At 48.0% G+C, this 18,641-nt stretch overlaps 1 protein-coding gene across 2 annotated transcripts in view; it reads right to left on the bottom strand.

Moving 5' to 3' along the window:
- Window positions 1–17,846, bottom strand: part of GAL3ST3 (galactose-3-O-sulfotransferase 3) — a 249,897-nt gene extending 232,051 nt beyond the window's left edge. For both annotated transcript variants that reach the window (XM_069644895.1, XM_069644894.1), the window contains exon 1: window positions 17,176–17,846. The gene's annotated coding sequence lies outside the window, so the exon portion shown is untranslated. The remainder of the gene's footprint in view (window positions 1–17,175) is intronic.
- Window positions 17,847–18,641: the final 795 nt, after the last annotated feature.

Genomic DNA, 18,641 nt, shown 5'->3' with positions numbered 1-18,641 from the left:
TCTCGCTACAAATGTGCTGCTCTATGACCGGTACAGTGGTCTGCTGCTTCGGAGCTACGTGTGGGCTATAAAAACATAAATATTAATGGTAATAACTTGAAGGACAACAAGGCTCATTTTTAACTCGTGCAATTTTCTGAATTTCTTTGCCATTATTTGCAGAATATTGTTTGCGCACTTGTTCGTTTGGAGAATGAATTGTACTTGTTTTGTTTAATATGTTTCAAAATTTACCATATACTGTCAGCTTGCTTTAACATATGATTTGGTATGTAATTATAATAATAATCTAGCACTTAAATAGCTCTACAAGCCCTCCGGCATCTGAGCGCTGCTTATTATTACCCACAGTGTGTGGTGCTCATTTATCGACCTCGGAAGGATGAAAGGCTGAGTTTGGCCCTGCCAGGATTCGAACCTGTGTGAACAGGCCCTGCAAAGATGTTAAAGCGAGCACTCTACTCATTGTGCTATCGGACTGGCTAATTATGTGGTTTAAAAAGAACTTGCCTTACTGTAGTGCATTGAAGCACTGTGCAAGTCAGATTTATAGAACACTCAGTAGCTGCTGTCTAAAATGTTGAAAAAGGACTTTTCAGAAAGCATTGCTGGTTGGTGCAAAACTAATATTGTATGGTAGCGGATTTGGGATCGGGTCCGGTAGCTGAATTGCAAGCGATGGAGCCAGGAAATATGAGCCGCAATCGCTGACTTCCTCACTCGACCAAATTGTGTTATCCTTACCAAATGAAATCAGGACCTCAACGTACCTTGTTTTACTGGGGAGCCAAAACTGAGACTACTTAGCAACGATTGCTTGTGTTATAAAAAAAAGGCTACAATATAGTCTTTGTGACGAATCAACTTCCGCGGCACCAGTGGTTCAGGGATGAATATCGGTTCTATAACATCAATCAGCCCCACACCTCTAGGACACCAGAAGGGATCCGAGCAGATTGGAAACACAAGCAAATTATGAACCTCCTTGTCCAAATTTGGTAACGTGGACAGAACGGCAGGCTTATCTCAGCAAGGTTGTGAATCATTGGTTAGTTGCAACATAGCAAAAATACATTTATTACCCAATGATAAAAGGTACTGTCCAGTCAAGGTTGTACACAAAGATCTACTTTATTATTATGACAACAGACAGTTCTAGCACACTACAAAATACAACCCACCCTGTAAATGAAAGCAGGGGACAGACAGTTTAAAGAAGGAAAAGGGATGAACTCTGGATACTGACAGGAGGGTAGTCGGTTAAGTAATAGTTCAAGGTCACTTGGTTCAGCACAAAGGGAGCAATGGGTCATAGTATGTCACTAGGGGCCTGTAGAGGTTCTTGGTGCTCGACAGGGACGAGTCAGTTTCAGAGCACTTTGCAGCTACTGCAACAGAGTTCAAGACGGGTGCCAGCTGCGGGTATCAGGCAGCAGGCAGTCCGTTCAGCGAGGCTGTACGGACAGCTGCAGGCTGAGCTACATGGCGGCTCTGGGTCAGGAATCGTTGTCTCAGTGCTGCTCAATGGGTCTGAAGCACTGGTCGAGGCATCTCGGACGACGTTAGCGACTGCAGTGTGACAATAGTCAGCAGTGAAGTTGGTTGCAGCTCGCTCGAAAATGTCCTTAAGGGGGATGCTGGTTAATGCTTGTCGATACCTAGCATCTTCACTGGGCTTGTGTCGTCCTTTAAGGAGGATGGCCCAAAGCTGAGGAGAGTTTTGCAGGCAACGGCCTTGTCTTTGGTTTGGTTCAGAGACTCTCTGGGAATTCCCACCTAGGAAGCTTGCTAGGAGGGCACGCTGTGTGCTGGCCGGGTACCGTTCTGGAGATGCTTTGGGGGGTCCTTTGGATTCAGTATCTCCCTCTGTTCCCTGGGTGATGTTTAGGGGAGGGATCTTGCTTCTTTGTTTGAAAATCCAAGCCTTCCTTCACTGGTGGAAGCTGTAAGGCAGACTGTTCCTTCAGCCATCTGCCCAAATGGGCCACAGTGATTGGTGTTGGCTAGGTAAAGGGATGACAAAATGTAAATCTAAGTCCCACCCATCTTCCTGTCTGTTGTGGATCAAAGGGTCTCTCTGGTTATTGAGCTCGCTGTGGTTCCTGGTTAAAGCGGCAGGTCTCCCTTGTAGCTGTGGTGAGACCAGACTTTTGGTCTCTGCCAAACCACATATTCCTACCTTCTGAATGGGGCTTCCCCGCTGGGGTGCCTACTGTAATCCACGCATTCCCAGACATGACATTTCACTGTCCATTGACGCTAAGGGTGTGAGCTGGCTTCAGGTTGACACAGTGCATATCAAAGGTTGTTGGGGTTTCCTTTCTCCTTTGCTCACCTCTGCAGCTTTGAAGTATAGTATATAATTGCTGCCACCAATCTACAGTGCTTACACAAAAGGAGAGGACAGGTCCATGAAGCCTTTCATAGTTATTTAGGCTGGCCATGGCAGGAGGAAGGTGTTGCCCTCCCCCTTCTGAAAGACAAGGTGTAATACTGACTGTCTATCCCAACTAAATGTGACAGGGGGACTGTGCCTGTAGGCTTTGTCCGCCCAGAGTACACAGGTCTATGTGTATGTCACACAGTGAGCATTGGAAAATGTGTGCGTATTATCCCCACACATTTTCTGGAGGCTGATCTACCATCATTCATTTAAAATCTCAAAAGAAGCCAGGCGACCACAAACCCACCCTGTGGATGTTCGAATTCCTCACAGTCTTGCTCCGTACATAATCCTATTGGTGATTTATTGTAATAGCGTTGACCAATTAGCTCTTTAACACCAAAAACGCAATCGTCTCTAAGAGCCATGGTGCTATTCTAGAAGAAAAGTGAATTATAATATGTTTAATGTCATGATAAAACAGAAAAATATTGACTAAGTAATTAGTTCACACAGCAGATCGAATGTTCTCTTTTTGCTTGAATAAAAGTTATTACCCAAATAATGTACAAACCTGAATAGCATTGGCAGTGCATGCAAAGAAAGTGTGTGCATGTACTGCTCGCGGATATGGGAGGCATGCATTTTGAAATGGTTCCCTGCTCACCTCCAACTGGCCTTGCATGCGGCCCAGAGGCGTTGCTAGGGGGAAGTTGAAGGGGCGATAGCCCTGGGTCTTTTGGTTGTAGCCCCGAATAGAAGCTCAGAGGCTACAACCAAAAGGCTAGCTAGCCCCGAGTCCCGACAGTCCCGACAGTAGCGTAGCCCCAGATCTTTTCCAGACCTAGCAACACCCCTGATGCGGGCTGATGCACAGACAGCAGAGTAGCCCACCTGGGGCACATATCACAGCAGACTGATAGCAAGTGCTTTCCACTGTGGCAGCCGTGGCCTAGTGTGGGATAGCACGCTTCTGTGTGTGCACACCCTGCATCTCTGGACGCTGGGGTACGCTTCACGGTGGGTGGGGGTGTACTGGCTCCGAATGCGTCAGATTCCCAGCACGTCGTCATGTATACAAGGTACAGACACGAATGTGTACAGTACAAATGAGATATACTCAGAGCCCAGACTAATATTTACAGGACATAGGCACACACAGGCACACACAAAATATACAGGACATAGCGAGATGTTTAGGCAGACAAGATTATATACCAGTGTGCAGAAAGCTATATACTGGCAGTGGTCAAAGTGTACAGAAAGTAGTGGAATTATGTTCCCTGCTGGACTGCTCACTCCTCACAAACCCCATCACCACACCCCCTCTCACACACAATACAAATCCCCAAACACATGCGCCTGTTGTTTGAGAGAACGTCCAGTGCAGTGCACTAAATGTGCAAGTTTGAACTTCTTCCTAGACTTTTATTTTAAATTGAAACCATTCCTGAATGGTTCCCTTTTAAAATAAAAGTATAGGAACAGTAAACCTTAATTTTAAAAAAGTAGAAGAGCGCCGCTCCCAAACGCTTCCGCCCACTTCGACCACTGTATACTGGCCACAGTTAATGTGATGCAAATTGTGCATTTTAAAGAACGTGTATTCTGTAACACAGGTCAAAACTACTAGCTGCATGGTGAAGTAACTTGTCAAACTGGCACACAAGAGCCAGAAAAGTGACCCACTATGACCAAAAAGACTGGCCCACACTAGCATTTTGAATTTGTGCACCAGCATTGCTGTATTGCCCTATAGACCAGTCCATCCTGTGTACAGATGATACATACATATCCGGCAGATGGCAGACAAGGGGCAGAGGGACATATAGAGGTGTTCGGAACACCTGAATAAACTAGGATGCAAAAATATACACAGGATGGGGAGGAATGTGTGTGGCACACTGTGCACGTGGCATGGAGGATTCCAGGACTGTCTGGAGGAGACAGAAGGATGTGTGTAAAAAAGAGGCCTTGTCTCGGTTTCGGCCTCTCCCTCTCTCTCTCATTAAGCCATCTATAAAGTAGCATTGCCCTCTAAGACAATAAACTGGAGCAAAAGGCTTAATTTTGGGCAAATTTGCATACCGCAAAGCCTTTCTAATACGGCTCTGAACTAGAGCTGAGCTTCAAGCGATAGCTAGTAGGTGGCGTTGTGGGGGGTGTGACATGTTTTTAAGGGAATTATCCTACTTTTATACATATAATAATGCGATGGTCACCCCACTATGGTTAAGGTGTATAACATAGGAAAAGCAAACATTCTATTGCTAATAACATTTGACTTGCATGACAGATTTGGTTGACATTTTCCAAACAAGAAGTTTGTCATGGGACCCCCACACCTCTAGACAGGAAATTATGGGAAATATTTGTTATTAAGAAAGGGAAAAAAACACTGTTTTTGGCTTACTCCCATTCATTTTTCCATAGAGAAAAAGTCCTGATTTTATCAAGCCGAAGCGCAAAACCTGCGGGAGGGAATTGGAACAAATAAGAAACAACCTGGGCATGAAGTGTTTACTTAATTTCCGGGACAGGCGACCTCATTACGAGTGAGCCGGTCCGGACATACAGGTGCCGGTAACAAGTTACCGGCACACTTTCTGGACTGGGTCACTGTGAGTCTGCCAGTAGGGGCACTGTACTACCAGCAGGTCTGACCTGCTGGGAGTTCAGGCCTCTACGTGCATGTTTTTCTCTGAAGCACCGGCACCACTACTAACGGTGCTGGTGCTTCACGGTTCCCACTCCCATCTAGTCCTAAAGCACTCCATGGGAACGGGAAGTTACCAATACCGTGGCCTCTTGTTATATCCTGGTAGCACCAGGATGTCAGGTGGCAGTAACCTTAATACGGGTTTGGCGGCAACCCGCCAGTAGCACCAGTGGGGTACCGCCAACCTAGTAATGAGGGCCAGGGTTGGGGTTATTCTGTCCAGTAGTTTTCAAAATATTTGATGGGGAAGAGGGTGCAGCCTTCTCCCAAAAATATATATATATCTCCCATGGTGCTTTGCAGCAGAGAGGCTTTTCAGAAATTAAATGCAATCATTTATTTTTTTGCTCAATGCCAGGGCTTACCGCAGTAATACCATGGGAATGTGAAAACCTAAAGTGCAAAAAAAACTATTTGGAGGAGGAAAAAGGATGAAATCGCATCAGGTTAGAGGCAGGTTTTGGGAAAGAGGACATCATGTGAAGTTGAGGTGGTCTGGGGAGGGCAGTTACAGTTCAGACGTGTTTGCATTATTGGGGTACTATCGGGGGTATCTGGCGAGATTACAGCAGTAATAACGCAAGACACCCTCAGAATAAAAAATGCCCCACATGAAGCAAAGAGAGAAAGGGAATAATGGGAGGGAGTCAGGGAGGTAAAAATTAACTGAGGTGGGTGAGGGGACATAGGGAAAAGGAAGGAGGCACATGGAGGGTGCATGTGATGACTTTTTAATTTTCAAGCGTTATTGTTAAAATTACTGCGGAATTACCACAGGAATTTAAATCGAGGAACAAAAAATGAATGGGGGGACATCTGTTGTGATCACATCTACTAGGCAGGGAGAAATGCATCTTTGTGCCAGTAGCCCTGGGCAGTGGGCCCCAAAGAAACCTATTGGTGCAACATGTGCAGCAGCCACGACCAAAAACCGTGGCCACTGGCCATGGCCAAGGGCCATGACTAGCGGGCTTGGAAGAAAGCTAGTGTTTTAAAATCCACAGTGGACATGGCCAAAGGCCGTGCTCACTGGCCAGGGCTGCACATGGCTAGTGGGCCCCAAGGAAACCTATAGGTGGAACATGTACTGGCCATTGCTAGTGGGCCCTAAAGAAACCTATTGGTGCAACATGTACAGTGGCCTTTGAATAAACTATGGTATAACACAACCCTTGAAATTCAGCAGATGTGGGAAGTGATGATCACGTTAAAGGGATAGTTCACTCAAAAATGTTATGCTTTTAAAAGATTGGCCATAACAAAAAATATATATCAAAAACACTTTTACAAAAGGTTTCTATGTAAAATATTTGGCAAATGAACCTCAAAGTCTGGATTTTCAAGCACTAGGAGGCATACTTTTTTTTACAATGAACCAGCCTCCTGTGTTTCTGTCACCTCTGCTCTTGTTGCAGTAATCAAGCAAAAGCCCCTTACTGGGAGCTTTTGCTTATTGCTGCCGGAGAGCAGAGAATGCTGTAGAATCTTGACATGCCTGCATGAGGGGAGTGCTGGGACCACACAACGCCGACCCCTTCAAATATATATATTATATACTCGTATCCAGACACACGTTCATTAATTTAGAAATGCGGCGGATGGTGGAGTATTCATAACTGCTGTGACTTTCGTTTTTAGTTTCCTCTGCGTCCCAACTTTTGCAAACCTAATGAGCACATGCATACCAGATGGAATTCACAATGGCAAACAAAATAAGAGGCTGCCAAGGTAGCTCAGTGGGTTTTGCACCTCCTACTGCGATCTGTCTGTGATCTGCAGGTTCGAATCCCAGCAAGGCCAACTCAGCCTTTTATCTTTCCGAGGTCGATAAATGAGTGCCAACTCTGGGGCTGTGTTATTGAATGTATGTGTGGTCTGTGTAAAGCGCGTAGGCGTGACAGCTACATGAATAACACAGCATTACATCGTAGGGGTCACCAACGGTGGATGCGGAGTTAAGATGATTATCACTACCCTCATCGGCTGAATTGCAAGGGTTTTGTTGCATTAAATCTGATCACCTTGTCTAAAGTTTTTTCAGTTATATATATCAGTTGCCAAGAAAAGAATGCAGTAAACTGCAATAATACTGGAATCATTGTCTTTTGTCCCATTTTTGCATTCTTTTGCTCTTATTTTATCATCTGTCCTTTTCATGCGTATTTCCATGTTTTGCATGCTCCTTCCATGCTCTCTTTCACCATCATTTTCTCCCTCCCTATTTCTGTGGCTCTTTAATTTTCTCTTCGCTCTCTCTCTCTCTCGCGCCACTAAGTCTCTCTCAAGCTGTCTGTCTTTCTACTTGCTCATTTCCTCTGCATGTTTTGGGTCTTGTGTTGGATGACTGCCTTTTTTTCTTGCTTGTTTTTGTTTGCCCTCCTCTCTCCCTGGCACTATCTTCCTGTCACTTCCCTTTCCTCGTGAGCACAAGATGTCGCGGTTGCAGGCCCTGCCTCAGAGTAGGAAGCCGCCCTGTTCCCAAACACCTAGCTGCGGAGCCAGGCTCGCCGCCAAAAACACGGGGCCCAGATTGATTCACTACTAGAAGACGAAAAACACAATCCCTATGTCACTGCTGCTGCGTCTTTCCGAGGGGGGCATGTCTTCAGGTGTGGCCCTCTATATAGGCAGACATCATCCCGCTCCAGGCAGACTTTGCTCTTCTCTTTGCCCCCTCACCCCACACACAACTGTAGGTACAGGATCCTTCTCCCCTGAAAGTCTCACCTCAGGACGCTTTCTTCCCCGCAACTCCAACCGCAGAATACTTTCTCCCCTGCAACTCTCACAGCCGGACCATTACCCCCCTGCAACTCTCACCGCAGGACGCATTCTCTCCTGTAACTCTCAACACAGGATCCATTCTCCCCTGCAACTCTCACCGCAGGATCCTTCCTCCCCTGCAACTCTCACCTAGGGTTCTTTCGTCCGTGCAACTCGCACTGCAGGGTCCTTCCCCAGTGCAACTCCCTCTGCCAGAGCCTTTCGCCCATTTACGTCTCACCTCAGGACTCTTTCTTCCTGCATCTCCAACCGGAGGATACTTTCGCCCCTGCAACTCTCAGCGCAGGATGCATTTTTCCATCCAACTCTCACCGCAGGACGCTTTTTCCCTGCAACTCTCACCGCAGGATGCATTCTCCCCTGAAACTCTCACCACAGGATCCATTCTACCCTGCAACTCTCACTGCAGGATGTTTTTGTCCCTGCAACTATCACTGCATGATGCTTTCTTCCCTGCAACTCTCACCACAAGATGCTTTCTTCCCTGCAACTCTCACTGCAGGATGCTTTCTTCCCTGCAACTCTCAATACAGGATGCTTTCTTCCTGCAATATGTTCTACACTACAACTCTCACCGCAGGATGCTTTCTTCCCTGTAACTCTCACCGCATGATCAATTATACCCTGCAACTCTCACCACAGGATTCATTCTCCCCTGAAACTCTCACCACAGGATCCATTCATCCCTGCAACTCTCACCGCAGGATGCATTCTCCCCTGAAACTCTCACCGCAGGATGCTTTCTTCGCTGCGACTCTCACCGCAGAATCCATTATACCCTGCAACTCTCACTGCAGGATGCATTCTCCCCTGAAACTCTCACCGCAGGATGCTTTCTTCCCTGCAACTCTCACCACAGGATCCATTCATCTCTGCAACTCTCACCGCAGGATGCATTCTCCCCTTAAACTCTTACCGCAGGATGCTTTCTTCCCTGCAACTCTCACCGCAGGATGCTTTCTTCCCTGCAGTACCTCTTCTCAGTAACCACAACACATAGCATATTTTATGAGGGAATCATATCCATTCATGTGAATTACGCCACAACTATGACCAGTATTTGGCGTTATTGATGATTCAACTATGGCCATAGGTTGGGGGATCACAACATCCATCCTCGTTCATAAGAACTGTATATCTAGATATGTACAATCACACTGCGCACACTGTCAATAGTTAGTGCATGATTGCAATTAGTTTATTCAGATAGACAACACCCTGACACGTGTTTCGAGCCGTGCTCTTCTTCTGAGGCTTAAAGACTTGTCTGTAGCTTACACATTCAATTAATAGTACGCATCAAATATATCTCAGTGCCAAACACTATTTTCTCTTCGTAGTTGCGGTACGGAAATTAACTTCCGCATTTCGGCAAAGCTTCCACGTTGTCATAAAAACACCACAACCGGGGTATTGAGCAGTACACGATGACCACAGATTGCGATTATTACATTGATGTTCGTTATTAATACCACGGTAGCCATGACCGATAGGTGTGTGTGCGGACAGTTACAGTAGAACCATAGACTGCATCACACCCATTCTTTTGAAACGTTTGTTTCACTGTAACCCTAGATTGCGTGTATTGCACTCATTCCTATATCATCCCCAGTATGCCCAATAATTTGAGTTTTGACCATGAAGCCATGCACCCCTAGCCATTTTTCATAGGGGTGGCCTGATGAGGTCACTGTAAATCTTGGAATGGCACACTTAGTTGCATTTGGTGTTCGGGCCAGCATTTTTATAAGGGTGGCCGTAGCCCCCCTTGGCCACCCGTTGGTGGCGCCCCGTAGATTGTGCAGTACGTCCATTATTATAGCACCATCACTATATCCAATAATTTGAGTAATTGAGAGTTACACAATAACAAAAGATTGTGTATCACATCCATTCTAATAGAACCATCACTGCGCTTAAAAATAATGCTATGGTCACAGAAAGTGGGGCACCACATCCATCGTCCTTTATAATAACACCGTCGCTGTGACCAATAACTGGGGTCCGGACCATCACACTATCAGCCTGGACTGCAGGTATTACCTCCATTCCTATAACACCATCACTATGCCCGCTAAGGTGAGCTATTGGTGATTAGACTATGACCATGGACCCAGTGCCGGATTATACATTAGGCCAAGTAAGTACCGGCCTATGGGCCCCACTCCTTTTAGGGGCCCCGTAACAACGGATCAAAATAAAGCCGTGCAGAAAATGTAAAAAGTATTAGGAGATCATTTGCGGAGGCTGGGGCCTGACATTTGGTCGGCCTAGGGGCATCTACAGGTTTAATCCTGCACTGCATGGACTGTGGTATATCACATCCATCGTCGTTAATAATAGGGCAGTCGCAATGATCAATATCTGGGATACTGACAGTTATTCTAGGACGGCTGCATTCAAACTGTGGGGGGGCGCACCCGCAGGGGGCCACGGCCACATCCCTTGAGGGATGTGAGAGCCCAGCATGAAATGTTCAAAAAACTAAATTAAAAAAAAGAATGTATATTTTTTTTTTTAGATTGGAAGAAATCGGCAGGGGCGGCTCACATGGTCGGGCTGAAGCATGAAACTGTCTCAGGCACTAATGAAAAAATGGCCCACAGTTGTAAATGGATATTCATTCTTTAGTCACAGACTGTTTGAATAGTACCCAAGGGGGTGCTTTGTGTTAAAATGTAAGAAAATTGTGATATTTAAAGAATATTTATTTAGCAACAATGGTCGAAACTACTAGCTGCATAGTAAAGTAACTCATCAAACTGGCCCAAATTGGCCAAACAGGTGGCCATTTTCACTGGGCCACACTAGCATTTAGCATTGTTGGTACAGGCATTGTCCCATTACCCTATAGGCCAGTCTGAGCCTGACGGTTCATCCATAATGACGAGGGGGCGCCCACCCATTGGCCCCCTCACCCATTATGGAGGAGCTAAGGAGCAAGCCCAGTGAAACAATGAGCACTCCCTCAGCTGCTTTTTCCAGCTGAGGGAGTGCTCCTGGGCTAGCTGAACTGTCAAAGGGAAACACTATTTCCTTTTGACAGTTCAGTTCCCCAGCCGCACATGCTCACTGAGCCATGCAAGGCTGGGGCGTTTTGCATCGCCAGCATTGCATAGCTCATTGGAAATGCTGGCTGGGGCACTGCATGTCTGTTTGTCCGAGGGGGAGCTCCTGCGCCTCCTCGCACATACGGACAGAGTTGCCTGGAGCAGGGCGTTTCAGCACCCACACACAGGCCAATGCAGAAGGTACGTTTATGCGTTTATGTTCATTTTTTTTTTTATTTAAACATGTGTATGGAGGCATGTATGCTTGTGTTATGAGTGAGTCTATGGTGATGGATGCTCGTATGAATAATAGTGGGGGGTGGGTGTGTGTGTGTGTGTGTGTGTGTGTGTGTGTGTGTGTGTGTGTGTGTGTGTGTGTGTGTGTGTGTGTGTGTGTGTGTGTGTGTGTGTGTGTGTGTGTGTGTGTGTGTGTGTGTGTGTGTGTGTGTGTGTGTGTGTGTGTGTGTGTGTGTGTGTGTGTGTGTGTGTGTGTGTGTGTGTGTGTGTGTGTGTGTGTGTGTGTTAGTTTGTTTTGGTCCGTTGATCTGATTTTGGCAAGTGGTGGATAGAGGAGGGAAGGAGGGTTGTACAACAAAGGCATTTTAAAAATGCCTAAATGCCTTTGTTGCACAATCCCCCTACCCACCTGGCAAAATCAGCTCTCCTTCTGAGGCGCTGTGGAGCCCAGGGGACAGGGATGCTATTTTTTTTACTGGATTTCTATCATAGATGTGCAGTCAAAAATACCATGCTTTCCCCCTTGGCACCCAAGCGCCTTGCATACACACATAATAATGTTGATTGTGTTAGGCCCAGTGGGGCCCAGGGGACTGGGATGGTATCTTTTTACTGGACATCTATCATAGATGTCCAGTAAAAAAATGTCATGCCTGCCCTCTGGACCCCCCAGCACCAATTGCAAACTGTTTGGCTATCTACCCATTTTTTTTTTAAGTATGCCCTACAACGTTACTTTTTAACCCATTGTTTTAAATCCTCCTTCATTGGTTCAGGCTCCCTCACTGTGCTCGGTCGCTATGGCATTTTTGGGGGAAATAGTTAGGCCCCTCCACTTAAAAAATTTACCAGCCACCACTGGCCATCGGACTGTGTGGGTAACAGGATGGGGGGAGCCCAGGGACTGTAGTGGGAGCAGGGTGGGGAGAGCCCAGGGTTTGTTTGTGCATTTTATATAGCACTACGAACTTTCAGGTATCTGAGCGCTGCTTATTTCCCACAGTGTGGGGTGCTCATTTATGGAACTCAGAAGGATGAAAGGCTGAGTTTGACCCTGCCGGGATTCGAACCTGCATCAGCAGGCTCTGAACGGATGTCACAGCAAGCGTTCTACTTGCTGTGCTATCTGACCGGCTGGTGCGTGATGGGGTGGGGAGAGCCCAGGGACTCGGTAGGAGTGGGATGAGGGAGCCCAGCGACTGTGATGGGAGCAGGTGGGGGAGCCCAGGGACTATACTGGGAGTAGGGTGAGGTGACGGCGTGAAAAACATACGGTCAATTTGGCATTTTTGGGGAGCCCGCCCTGCCCAAATTTTGCTTGGGAGGGCCCAGTCCAAAAGGTTTGAAGACCACTGTTCTAGGACCATATACTGTGTTTGCTAAATGCATTCTAAAAAGGCGATCGCGGCAACCAATAATTGGGGATATTGACAATGCTGGCATGACCAAAGATTGTGACATCACATCTATGCTCGTGAATACCAGCACAGCCCATAGGACCAATAATTCAGGATCGCCACAATGTCACTACCACCATTCTCCTTCATTATGACATCACTAAGATGAATACGTTGGGGCGGGGCGATGGCGTAGCGGCCAATGGGGCAATCAAATGGATTCTCATTAAGAATAACCCCACCACTATGTAACATTCATTGGACTCTTGGCGATTACACTACAACCCTGGGTGGTGGACTATTTGATAACTCCATGGCTCCCACAGATAACTGTCGGTATGCCTCCATTTAATATGCTCACACTAGGACGATACATTCTGGACGCAGGACACGTATCCCCTTGACTGCCCTGACACTACGATATTAGATTGGGTGAGCATCGCATATGTAATGGCACTCACACCAGGCCCTGTCCACAGACTTGGGGGCAATGCATCCGTACTCATTTGTAGTCCTCCCAAAAGGACTGGAGATTGGGGTACAGCACTCACACGAGGCCCATCGTTTAGGGGGCGATCCTTATTGCTCTCGTGCTATAGCCACAGATCAGGTTGCCAGCCATCTGTTTGTTTTGCAAAGGTTGCACTCTATGTGCTTTTTGATAATAGATCGGGAGGGTCAGTATAGATGTTCGCTTCAACAACAACTCTTGTGGTCTGGTCAAAAATCCGTGGTCTTTGTTACCGATAATGCCCGGGCCCCGACCATGCCTTTCTCAGTGAATATCAGTCTTCCTCTCTCACCATAGGGTGGGCGGGGGAGGGGCATTGTCCTAAATGAACTCTTGCACTATGACATAGGATTGTGGGGAAGCAGTAGGGCTGGTCCGCACTTCGCATGATGCTCGCCCAGTGAACACTCTATGGGGGTATGGCAGCCATTCTCATTAGCAGTAATACTCGCATTTGGACCCCTGCACGACGATCACTAGCTGGGAATACATGGCAATCTTCCTCACTCGTCCTAGCCCTTGCAGCGTAGGGATTGGGGAGCAGAAGTGCACCCCGCGACTCCTTAATAGTAAAGATCCCTCTTTGCCGATACAGTAGTTTGGGGGGTGTTATCATTGTTCTCGTTTTTCACATCGCCAGTGCGACCATACATTGTGGGGTAATGCACAGCTGTAAGGGCATAGGTATGACCAAAGCCTGGCGAAAACTGCACCCGTTCTCAGTCGTCACTCTTTGGTTACAGACTGGATGGCAGTCTCACTCTGCCATCCAGTCTGTAACCATCACTCTGTGACGACAGATTGGAGGAAATGGAATCCATTTGCAATACTATAACACTGTTTGGCTACAGGTTAGTGGTAATTACATCCATGCTCATAAACTATATCATGCATGCTCATTTACTATAACACTCACTGTTTGGCCCTAGACTCACTCCACGGCTGCAGATTGGGGGAAATGGCATCCATTTTCACTAACTATAACACTCACTGTTTGGCCCTAGACTCACTCCACGGCTGGAGATTGGGGGAAATGGCATCCATTTTCATTCATTTGACCCTAGTCTCACTCTACGGCTGCAGATTGGGGGAAATGGCATCCATTTTCACTAACTATAACACTCACTGTTTGGCCCTAGACTCACTCCACGGCTGGAGATTGGGGGAAATGGCATCCATTTTCATTCATTTGACCCTAGTCTCACTCTACGGCTGCAGATTGGGGGAAATGGCATCCATTTTCACTAACTATAACACTCACTGTTTGGCCCTAGACTCACTCCACGGCTGGAGATTGGGGGAAATGGCATCCATTTTCATTCATTTGACCCTAGTCTCACTCTACGGCTGCAGATTGGGGGAAATGGCATCCATTTTCACTAACTATAACACTCACTGTTTGGCCCTAGACTCACTCCACGGCTGGAGATTGGGGGAAATGGCATCCATTTTCATTCATTTGACCCTAGTCTCACTCTACGGCTGCAGATTGGGGGAAATGGCATCCATTTTCATTAACTATCAAAATCACTGTTTGACCCTAGGCTCATTCCATGGCTGCAGATTGGGGGAAATGGCATCCATTTTCATTAACTATAAAACTCACTGTTTGACCCTAGACTCACTCCACGGCTGCAGATTGGGGGAAATGGCATCCATTTTCATTAACTATAAAACTCACTGTTTGGCCCTAGACTCACTATACGGCTGCAGATTGGGGGAAATGGCATCCATTTTCATTAACTATCAAACTCACTGTTTGACCCTAGACTCACTCTACGGCTGCAGATTGGGGGAAATGGCATCCATTTTCATTAACTATCAAACTCACTGTTTGACCCTAGACTCACTCTACAGCTGCAGATTGGGGGAAATGGCATCCATTTTCATTAACTATCAAACTCACTGTTTGACCCTAGACTCACTCTACAGCTGCAGATTGGGGGAAATGGCATCCATTTTCATTAACTATAAAACTCACTGTTTGACCCTAGACTCACTCCATGGCTGCAGATTGGGGGAAATGGCATCCATTTTCATTAACTATAAAACTCACTGTTTGACCCTAGACTCACTCTACGGCTGCAGATTGGGGGAAATGGCATCCATTTTCATTAACTATAAAACTCACTGTTTGACCCTAGACTCACTCTACGGCTGCAGATTGGGGGAAATGGCATCCATTTTCATTAACTATAAAACTCACTGTTTGACCCTAGACTCACTCTACGGCTGCAGATTGGGGGAAATGGCATCCATTTTCATTAACTATAAAACTCACTGTTTGACCCTAGACTCACTCTACGGCTGCAGATTGGGGGAAATGGCATCCATTTTCATTAACTATAAAACTCACTGTTTGACCCTAGACTCACTCTACGGCTGCAGATTGGGGGAAATGGCATCCATTTTCATTAACTATAAAACTCACTGTTTGACCCTAGACTCACTCTACGGCTGCAGATTGGGGGAAATGGCATCCATTTTCATTAACTATAAAACTCACTGTTTGACCCTAGACTCACTCTACGGCTGCAGATTGGGGGAAATGGCATCCATTTTCATTAACTATAAAACTCACTGTTTGACCCTAGACTCACTCTACGGCTGCAGATTGGGGGAAATGGCATCCATTTTCATTAACTATAAAACTCACTGTTTGACCCTAGACTCACTCCATGGCTGCAGATTGGGGGAAATGGCATCCATTTTCATTAACTATAAAACTCACTGTTTGACCCTAGACTCACTCTACGGCTGCAGATTGGGGGAAATGGCATCCATTTTCATTAACTATAAAACTCACTGTTTGACCCTAGACTCACTCTACGGCTGCAGATTGGGGGAAATGGCATCCATTTTCATTAACTATAAAACTCACTGTTTGACCCTAGACTCACTCTACGGCTGCAGATTGGGGGAAATGGCATCCATTTTCATTAACTATAAAACTCACTGTTTGACCCTAGACTCACTCTACGGCTGCAGATTGGGGGAAATGGCATCCATTTTCATTAACTATAAAACTCACTGTTTGACCCTAGACTCACTCTACGGCTGCAGATTGGGGGAAATGGCATCCATTTTCATTAACTATAAAACTCACTGTTTGACCCTAGACTCACTCTACGGCTGCAGATTGGGGGAAATGGCATCCATTTTCATTAACTATAAAACTCACTGTTTGACCCTAGACTCACTCTACGGCTGCAGATTGGGGGAAATGGCATCCATTTTCATTAACTATAAAATTCACTGTTTGACCCTAGACTCACCATGTGGCCACACATTGCGGGCATTGTAATAGGCTTCTTCAAGTATCACACCCTCCCCATGGAAAACGATTGGGAAACATTACACATATGTGCTTTTTAACTAGACCACTAACTCCATGAGCGCAGATTGTGGGGAAATGTGATTGGTTCTCTGTAACCTTAGCACTCACTCTATGGAAATAGAGTGGGGACATTGTCGCGTTCTTGGGGACTATGACACGCAGCCTCTGGCCACAGCTAGGGAGGAAACGATATCGGTGTATGTGCCTATATCTCTCACTATGGGACCCAAGATGGGGAAAGTGATTCCCGCCCCCACTAGCCATATCCCCGCACAATGGCTATGGATTGGGGAGGGATATCCCTTCCCAGCAAGCATAGAATCCACTCGAGAGCATAGCTTGACTGCACATCTGGCCGCAGATTGGGGGTAACGCAACCCTTCTCTTGGGTAATGGCGCTTGGGTGATAACCAGTCTGTTTCCATCAGCAGCCACTCCCCTGCCCCATTCCCCCTCCACAATGTTATCTGTTCCGTGCACCCTCGTCCAGGCAATACCCGTGCCCCTGTGCACAATAACGGGCATTCTGATGTAGTAGATCACACGATGTGGCGATCCCGTTGACAATGGCATCTCCGCACTGAACAGGGCTGGGAAACATCTGCCAAAAATAGCGCCCCCAGTCTGGTCCCTGAACCCCAAGATGTGGCGCAGCCAGTAGCATGCAGCGTTTGACCTCGGGCAGCAAGCCCCAACCCCCTGGGTGAATGGGTCCTGAGGGGGTGGGGAGAGGTGAGCTGGGCCAGGGTGTACTCACCCTCTGTGGGAACCGTGTCGCCATCCGAGGTGCCAGCTCCTTGCCTCCGCTGCTACGGCCGTCGCTCTCTGCGCTTTCTGGGGCGGTGGGGGCTGAGCACACAAGGGTATCGATCGGAGAGCGCCGGGGATGGAGGGGGAGCAGGCGTGTTCTACAGAGAGCGGTCTATGATGGTGGAGAATAAAGCTACAACAGTGAGGGTGGGGGCAGCACTACAGCCCACCTCCTGGCTAGATGGAATTATTATACTAAGCCCCCTTTGAGGGGCGGGTGCTTACTGAGACCCAGATGCCACTAAATTGGGGATTAGCGGGTGCTGCTCTGTGCCGCCGGCTCCCCGCTTTCCCAGGGCGCTGTCAAGGCTCCTCTCGGGTCCAGGGGCTGGGGTGGTTGGTGTGCGGCGGCACGGCGTCTGCTGGAATGAGGCTCGCGGGCTGCACAGCCGCGCGGGTGTGGCGGGCAGGATGCGAGCAAGGTGAGGGGAGGCTAGATGGGGCAGCAGAGGGTGGGGTGCAGGCAGCGTGTTGGGGGGACGGGACGTGCGGGCGCAGAATAAAGGGGCCAGTCGGGGGACAGAACGTGCGGGACGCTGCGTGCTGCTTTGCGAGCTTCTGTTGCCGGGAGAAGCTCCGGGGAGCTCTGGCCTCCTCCCCTCGCACCAGGGTGTTTAATTTAAGATTCCAGAGTTCTCCACCTCCCCCCCCACCCCCCCACCCCTCCACAGCCTCCTCTGCCCATAGTCCCTCCTGTCTTGCAATATCTCAATCTGGTATCCCCTCCTCTGCCCTTTCTCCCGCCCGCCCCTACTGCACCTGCACCTGTTCAGGGCCCTCCTACTCCTGGCGCCCCTCCTCCCCCCATTCTTCCCCTTTCTTCTCCCACCTATCCCTCCCTCCTGCTAGCTGCCACCCGCCTCCCGCGTCCCTCTCCTCCCGCCCACCCCCTCCTCCTCCTCCTCACACTCCATCTTCTCATCTGGGCTCAGGTGGCTGCCCTGCTCCCTGAGCAGGGATGCGGTGGGCGGGCAGGGGGCGGGTGGCGTGGGGGCATGCTGGAGACCGAGCACAGAAGCCAATGCCAGGCTGGAGGACTCCGCGGAGAGGGCGCGTTGTTCGGGGTGTATTTATTTTCGGTACACACCAGAGGGTCTTTATTTTATATCAATTCTAGGAAAGATTGCACTGACAGCGTGAACAGCCTGGCGTACGCCCCCTGTGCCGAGTGCATTTTCTAGAGGGTGCCCAGGCTGCCCTAAGCCCTCCCTGATGAGTGCCATCTGTGCTGCTTGCCCTGGCTGGCATATGCCTCCCCTGGTGAGTGGCAGCATATAGCATAAGCGCTCTCCGCAGGATGGCGCACTCTCCGCAGGATGGCATCCGTGCAGAATGCGGAGCATAGAGCATAAGCACTCTCCGCAGGATGGCATCCATGCAGAGTGTGCAGCATATAGCATAAGCACTCTCCGC

The sequence above is a fragment of the Ambystoma mexicanum genome, chromosome 2p, assembly GCF_040938575.1.
Source record: "Ambystoma mexicanum isolate Mex_15411 chromosome 2p, UKY_AmexF1_1, whole genome shotgun sequence".
Taxonomy (NCBI): domain Eukaryota; kingdom Metazoa; phylum Chordata; class Amphibia; order Caudata; family Ambystomatidae; genus Ambystoma; species Ambystoma mexicanum.
This window is presented reverse-complemented; position numbering and strand designations above follow the sequence as displayed.